Source organism: Strigops habroptila, chromosome Z (genome assembly GCF_004027225.2).
Source record: "Strigops habroptila isolate Jane chromosome Z, bStrHab1.2.pri, whole genome shotgun sequence".
In the NCBI taxonomy this organism is placed as follows: Eukaryota; Metazoa; Chordata; class Aves; order Psittaciformes; family Psittacidae; genus Strigops; species Strigops habroptila.
This window is the reverse complement of record NC_044302.2, coordinates 99155666-99164206: the sequence shown is the minus strand read 5'-3', so window position 1 is coordinate 99164206 and position 8541 is coordinate 99155666.

Sequence of the window (8541 nt, the reverse complement as noted above, 5' to 3'; positions counted from 1 at the left end):
GAAGCTGCCCTTATGTTTTAATCTGCCTTAAGTAGCTGGCAAAGTAGTTGCTTGTATCGTGGCCATGATTTTCCCTTCTTTTTTGCCCTTAAAAAGCCTATCATGCTGTTATTTTGCATGTCGTTTCTTCGCTGTTGGATACCTTACTGCTGGTCTAGGGAGACGTGACTGGTAGTTGTCTGGGATATATGTGCTGGAGAGGGATATCTCTCTCCATCTCTATTTCTCTCTCCTTTTTTATGCTTTGATTATGCCAGTGTTTGTGGTAACAGTGAAATGGGATTGCACTGAATGACTTGAGATACAGAGCTGGGTGTGAAGCAGAGAAAATCTGGTGTTAAGTTTTGGGAACTGGGAAGGAGATAGAAGATGGAATGCCAACCTCTTTGCTGGAGATAGGTCCTGACAGTAGCTAGGAGTCCAGGCGTGGTGAGCTAGGTGCTGTGCAAGGAGCAAAATGCAGTCAGCACCTCGCCAAGCTCACCTTGTGAGATGAGACAGGCAAATGGATGCAGCTATAGAAGAAAGCTGGGGAAGCAATGGGACATAGATCCATGTTTCTTGGGTTTCCTCTTTACCAAACCTGCCCTAGGTCATTAATTTTAGTGATGATTCTGCCCCTTGTCAGCGTAGTGATTAAAGCCCTCTTTCCTACACCCTAATGTGCCCTCAGTATTTCCCACAGTGATAATCCTGCTGCCTTCAGAGAGATGGTGTGGATGCGGCCTTGGCTCTGTGTTGGGATGCGCGCCCACTCGTACCAGTAGTGAACTGGGACCTTAGAACTTATTTATTTTCCTTTCAGTTAATCCACTCTCCCTCCTCAAAGGAAGGCTTCAGATCTCTACCCTGGGAGTTTTCCCTTTCATTTTCCAGTGAATTCTTGTGAGATACCATGGGCTTTGAGTGACGGTTATAGGCTCTGGCAGAGGAGAAGCATCGTTCTGACAGACAACAGGTATTTTGGAAATAAATGACAAACAAAAGTGGGTGGTGGAAGTGAAAAATGGGCAATTTTGTCGCATGTGCACTTGTGAACAACCTCTCCTCGCCAGTGGCAGCTCTTGAAAGAGGAAGCACAATTTGGCTAAAATTGCTTGAATGAGGTAATAAAATTACACTCGGATGCAAGGTCCTGTTATTCACAAAGCGCATTTGTTTGGATGCAAATTACTGATACGGTGGGGAAAAGAGAGAGTTTTCATGAGCCTCCCACAATTTAACTGCTGAGTGGATTAATACTAATGCAACAGCCAAATACCCTATTAGAGCCCATTTGTACTCTATTATACTCCAGGGGCTGTCGCTCTTTGGATGTAATCAAAACAGAGCTCATCAAATACTGCTTACAAGAAAGCACATTTGTATAATACCTTAAATCTCAAAACATGTATCCAGAAACCCCTTTCCCAAAGCCTGGAGCTCTTCCTTGCCATTACACCTTTGGGTAAGTCTCTGCTCATGCATGGGGTGATTCTGAATGTGGTATCGAAGAAAATACTGCATGCAGTAGGAAACAGAGAATGCTTCACTCACCTGGAATGACAGGGAACTTCTACATGAGCAAAATAGTTACCAGCATTACTAGCTGTGCCAATCAACAAGGTCAGGACTCGTTCTTGCAGAAAAGAGTCAAGGAACCTTTAATGCATCTTGCCTGTAAGAGTTCATATGCACCAAGTCTTGGAGATGCCACCTTAGTGCATTGGTCCAGTACTAACACATGCTGGCACGCTCAATAGTATTTCCTTCACTGCCTTGGTTTTCAGCTGGAGGATTCTTTAATTAAAAGAAAAGCCCAGATCTGACTTTATACCAAAAGGTTTTCAGTTTAGGAGTCCAGAGGAAAGGAGCAGGCTCCCTAGGGGTATTCCCAGCAGCTCTGTATTTCCAATACGGTTGCTTTCTAGTTTTTGTGGTTGTTCATAGTTCAGCAGGTGAAAAGCCAACTTAATTTCATAAGGGGTGTTGGCTGAGCTTCAGGAATTGGGAGTTAAAAATCTACAGAAGGGCATAGATAAAATACAGAAGTATATGTGGAAAATGGAGAAAAGGCTGAATGCGAAGAGGCTGATTCTTCTGTCCCTAACCTCAAAAAAGCGAGAGCTAAAGGGATCCGGAGAAAGGACAACAGGAGAAAAAGGCAAAATATAGATCTAATTTTTTTTTTCTATTGCCTTAATTCTTCTCTTTTTTTTTCTGCAGCTGCATCATAAAAGCAGTGTTTTGTCTTCTGTGTTTCATACCTCCCGTGACCGTGCTGGGATACCTGCTTTTATATGGTGGACAATGGGAGTGCAGTTGGCATTGAGCCGAAGCCTGAGCTGTTCTGCACCTCATGTGGATTCGAGTTCAAATAAATAGTTTGACTCACTCAAGGAGTGAATCAAAAGAAGGAACTTGAGCCTCCAGCCTACAAGCACCGTGCTGTGCAAGCAAGGTGTATAAACATGTAAGTTATTCTTTAGTGTGCAGTTCAATGCAAAGCTCATGCTGGAGGAGAGTCGGTATTTCAGACCTCCTGTAGCCCTGTTCTGGGCTCCTTGATGGAGGATATTTTGGGTTAGACTCTTTAGAAATCTGGGAGAGTAGAAGTTTGTTGTCTGTCCTAGGCAGATTGATTGTCTGAGAACTCCTGTTCTCAGCTTTGACTTTCGTGCAAAGTCCTTTCAGTCTGAACAAATTACAGTGTTAAGAAGTGAAAACAGGAAAAACACCCCCCCTGAGCTATCACAGCAAAACGGTGATAATGTCTTGCTTATGGCAGGGCATCCTATTCAGATTTTTTGCTGTCAGAAAAAGTTGGTACCTTGCTAATGATGCTTTGGGACAGGTTCTCCTGGCCTTGCGTGAATCAGAAGCACTTTGGTTCGTCAGTCACGCAGGGAGGTCACACCAGAACAGTGATGGATTAAAGCCTAATGGTGCAAATGTTCCTTTAACCACTGCCTATGCAAGCTGGCTTGGAACCGTTGAGCATGGTATCTTCTAGAAACAAGGTTGTAGGCAGCTCCACCATGTCGTATATCCCAAGTTCCTGGTGAGCACTGCAGCTTTCCTGGGAGCTGTGTGGAGTCCCACCACCAGCCTAATGGAAAGCAAGCATGGGTGTGATTGGCTTTATGTCCTCAAAAGCCTTCACCATGGCCTTTGGTTGATGGATGTGCTTATTCACATGAATATTACTCATCTGAAGAGGGGTTGTGAGACAATACCCTTGGTTGTCATTGCTGGCTGGTGTTGTCATGCCTCCAAAGCCTTGCAAATCACTCCTGGCGTGACATGGTCGTCTGTGTATGTGAGCAGAGATCTACTGAGAAATTGTTTTTATTATATGTTAGTGCTAGCAAATAAATAATGTTCCCTCTGTCTTGTGCATGGGGAGATGGTTTTCTTCCATGCCTTCAGATCGGGTGATTAATAACAACTATTAATCCCCATGAATGACAGCAGTATATTAGGAGTGAAGCACATGTTAAAACAATTTGAGAAGCTGTTGTTGGGTCACAGGGTAGCCTATTCTCTTCATATGCATTTTCCTAAGGTATAAATATTTCTAGGCTTGAGATGCTGGCTGGAGATCGAGTTTTGGGAATGTACGGAGGCAGATCATCTATAAGGGCATCATAGGGTCTCAGCATCACAGTCTGAACCAAAACTAAATTGAACTTCCAGTGTAAATTAATTGAAAAGTTGAATTTGGGAAAGCCTGGGCTTTTCATAAGATTAAGTTGAATTTGGCACTGGATACATTGCAAATCCCCAGGGAGAGCTAATTTGTATTTGATGTCCAGGCATTTCGTGTGAAATGTTGAAATGAAATGTTGAAATGTGTCATTTCAGAAATGCCAAAACGTTTCCTTTTTGACATTCTCAATGAAGGTTTTCAACTTTTTGTTTGGAAATGGCAGTTTGCAGTTAGAAGGAGGAAAGGTTAAATAAGACTTGCTGGTGAACGAAGACATTTCGTTCTGATTCAAACGAAATGTGGAGGGGTGGCAAATTCTTTTCTATTCTATTCTATTTCATGTTGTTGTATCCTTTTCCCTTTCCCCCAAATCAGTTTCTCATTGACCCCAGCCATTTTCCTCCTACTTTTTTTGCACAAATAGGAAATATTACTGGATTAAAAATGCATTTTTCCCTGCCCGTGGCAGGGGCTTAGAACTGGATGATCTAAGGTCCTTTCCAACCCTAGCTATTGTATGAGTCTACGATTATTCACTCCCTTTCAGCTCCTGGAGTGCCCTGGTTCTGAAATGGTGAAAGCCGCTGGTGGGAACCCCATGCAGGAATATGTGGAACAGCTGCTTAATGTCTCATGATCCTAAATACAGGATTTCATGGCATGGCTGTGGGGGTGCCCATGGTGCCCAATGCAACATCCCAGCCCATGTTGGCTATCCTGGCCTTCATGACAAAGCAGTTGAGGCCCTGAACAACCCAGTGGCAAAAGCTATCACAGAATCACTGTGGAGCTGGAGGACGTGACAAGGCATCATGGGGAGGTGGCACTTACTTAGGAGCTTTGTCCTAGCTAAGCCCACCAAGGCCAGAGAGGTGGTAGATCTAAGAGTAGATTGAGATGAGCTCTGAGGCAGAAGCTCTTCCCTGTGAGGGTGCTGAGGCGCTGGCACAGACTTTTCCCAGAGAAGCTGTGGCTGCCCCATCCCTGGCAGTGTTCAAGGCCAGGTTGGACACAGGGGCTTGGAGCAACCTGCTCTAGTGGAAGGTGTCCCTGCTCATGGCAGGGGGTTGGAACTGGATGAGCTTTAAGGTCTCTTCCAACCCATTTCATGATCCTAGAATTCGAAGCTGCTGCACTGCCCGTCCTCTCTTGCCATCACCTTCCTACCCACCTAAAAGCAAACTCCGTGCTTTTTTCAGGCTCCTCTTTATGGAGAGTAGGCTCAGCAGGTGGCTTGGCGGTGCAAGATGTTTTCCCTTGGCAGGGCTCGTTACCACCCATCTGGTGGTGGAGTGAGACCATGCTCACACTGTGGGCTGCAGCAAGCCATTGATCTTGATGTACCCTCTTTGCAGGAAATAACGTGTGCTCTTCCTTTAGTGTTTTGGGCAGGAGATGCATCATGCTGCCTGCTGGAGCATCATCAAAATGAGGGATGCGAGAAGCTTACTTGATCTTTGAGGATCAGCTTCCTGTATCATTCCTGCCTTCGGTTCCTTTCTGCTGTTGTTGTTCCCCTCAATTAGAAAAATCAGTAAGAAAACAAAACAGGTTTTGCTTGTTTTTGCTAATTTTATTCTGGGTTCTGGAGGAAACCATGTGTTGTTCAATAGGAAAGAAACAGATGAGATTAAGAAAAATAACAGGGTTGTCCAGAAATTACTCTGAAAATGTTGCTGAATTTCCAACCAGAGCATGAAATCCTTTTCACTCTTTTCCCCCACCCTCCTTTTAAACCATTCTTTGGCAGTCTGAGGAGGGATGCAGTTCTTTGTCACGCTAGTTGCTCCAGTGAGGCAGAGAGCAGCCTGTTCTTTCCGAAATACTGGAAGGCTTTTTGTAAGGGCAGCATCCCCAGATGGAGGAGCTGAGGACATTGCAGGGCAGGGTTGGACATGTTGGCTTCCTTTACCCTAATTAACAGGCGAAGCTGCCAAATGTGTCCCAAAAGCAAGTCGGAGGAGGTTGAGATGCGGGAGGCGTGAGTGATCCCACTGGAATCACTGGAGAATCCCAATGCCCAACGGCGACTCGGAGCTGTCAACGCCGCGACGTGTGAGATGGAGGTTGCAAACCTCCGGAGGAACATTCTGCACAGTGTGGATCTAGTAGCTGTCATCCACTGCTGAGGTTTGGGAATAACCATGTGCAGGGTGATGGCAGCATCCCCCATGCCTTTTGTTTCTTTAATTGCTAACAGCAAGGCGTTGCTGTTTGCTGGAGGAGAGGGGGGAAACTTGAGTTTATATTTTCTCTTCTCCCATTACTTTTACCCAACTTGGTTCAGTCTTTGCTGCTGAGTTCTGGAGGATTTTTGTGCTTTCAGCATAGGCATCAAAGCAGTAATTCTTTTTAAAGCTCATTTAACAGCGAGACAGCAATAGGGAAATGTCACCAAACATTTGCCTATGTGTTGGTGTAGTAGGGCTTTCAGATGGTTGCCCATATGTGGGGAAACATGTTTTCTGTTAGTCATACGGGAAACAACTGTGTCTGAAAAAGGTGACTTGTAGCTCTCTTTGCTTCAGGGCACAAGACAAAATTCATTTCAGGCAGTGAAGGGACTTCCTGTAACAGCAACAAACATTGGATGGGGTCTAGAAGTGATTTGGATAGCTGAGGGAGTAAAAATAAATGTCCTCTACATGTTTGTTTTGCTTTAGCTGCTGTGGTCCTAATCCTGCAAGCATGCTGTGTTGTCGCCCTGGGGCGGTTTTGTACAAGTACCTGCTGGACCAGGGTTTGCAAGTGGTTCCTGGTGGAGATGTCTTCACTTTGCACAGTGGGGACAGATAACATGGAACCGTCAAATGCTTTAGGTTGGAAGGGGTCCAGCTCCAACCCCCTGCCACGGGCAGGGACACCTTCCACTAGAGCAGGTTGCTCCAAGCCCCTGTGTCCAACCTGGCCTTGAACACTGCCAGGGATGGGGCAGCCACAGCTTCTCTGGGAAAAGTCTGTGCCAGCGCCTCAGCACCCTCCCAGGGAAGAGCTTCTGCCTCAGAGCTCATCTCAATCTCCCCTCTGGCAGGTTAAAGCCATTCCCCTTGTCCTGTCCCTCCAGGCCCTTGTCCAAAGCCCCTCTCCAGGTTTCCTGGAGCCCCTTTAGGCACTGGAGCTGCTCTAAGGTGTCCCCTTCAGGAGCCTTCTCTTCTCCAGGCTGCCCCAGCCCAGCTCTCTCAGCCTGGCTCCAGAGCAGAGCTGCTCCAGCCCTCGCAGCAGCTCCGGGGCCTCCTCTGGCCTCGCCCCAGCAGCTCCACGTCCCTCTTGTGTTTTTGCCCCCAGAGCTGAACGTAGTAGTCCCAGTGGGATCTCCCCAGGGCAGAGCAGAGGGGGAGAATCCCCTTCCTTGGCCTGCTGACAATATGATATCTGGGGAGGAGCATCCTCCTGAAGCACCCATGGATGCTGGGATCTCCCACCCATCACCTTGGGCACCAAGTTGGTGTTTGCAGGGCGGTCAGAGCTTTTCCTTGCAGCCTGTGTCTTAGTTATCCTTCTACAAACCCAGCAATATCTGTGCCAGAGGAGTGCTAGCTTGTCTGGCTGAAAATAACCCCATTATTTTATTTTGTCCTTTATATAGTGCAAATGGGGAGTGCCTGCATGGTGATAAAAAGCAGACAGGGAAATGCTGCTAAATGCTGATTATTTCTTCATGTGGGCACAGCAGGGTATGAGAGATTTGGGGAGAAGGATTTTTTCCTTCTGATACTTTCATTTCCTGATACTGGAAAAGGCTGCGCTCAAAGGGCATGACTTGAATTTCTCTGGTTCCCAATTTCTATCTATCCATCTATCTATCTATCTATCTATCTATCTATCTATCTATCTATCTATCTATCTTTTTTCCTATCTATTTATCTATCTGTCTACCTGTGTATCTACCTACCTGTCTGTCTGCTGTCTGTCTGTCTATCTATTTATCTATCTATATCTATCACTCTGGGTCGAGCCAGTGGTGAGGCTTTGGCTTGACCCTCTGTTATTTGTGGGATGCTTCTGTTATCTTTTGAGATGAAAGCTTCCCCCGAAATGTAAACCACCGACAAGGTGTACTCCTTTTAGTGTAAAATAGTAATAATAAATACTCTCCTGCTCTTCCCCTCATCCCTTGGGGTCACAGAACACTCCATAAATCGCACTCCAGCCTTTCTCATTCCAGCTGTTGTGCGTACCGAGATACAGCCATGCGTGGGAATAGAAGAAATACTATCTTTGAGGCCACTGCTTATGTTACCCACAGGTTAATGCGAGCAGTTCGTATTTCCCTTCACTCCCTCTTATCCCAGTCTCAGATCTACGTTGATTTGGAGACTGAGTTCAGCCTGCAGCAGTTTATGCCTTTATTTCTGTTAAGTCCTTAATACCAGCCGGCACAGCAGCCATCTCGCATCCCTCTGGCTGGGGCAAAGTTGTTGACCTGGTCTTTGTTCAGCAGGCAGTGGATTGAGGCTTGTTGATATACGGGGTGTTCATCTGTCCTACAAATGGGGCAAGGTCGTATTTTTTGCCACCTTGCTTCGCTGCCCTTTCCCATGGATCTGAAACGGGCGCCTGGCCCGATGCGATGCTCAGATTTCCCTTTGGCAGCCTGTGTTCCCCTCCCTCCTCGGCTTGGGTCTTCGCTTGTGGCTGAGAGGTCTCAGCCCTCGCTGAATCATGTTTTCCTTGTCAGCCGCACCTCCTTCCCATCCAGCATCCACTCAGAAGATGAGTGTTTTGGAAGGAGGGATGAGTGTGCCTGAGCTCTGATATTTCTCCGTCGGGACCTCCTGGCTCCTCAGCACATCCTCTAGTTCCCTGATTACCCTTCCTTCCTCATCCTCATGCTTTTGGCCAAGAAGAGAACA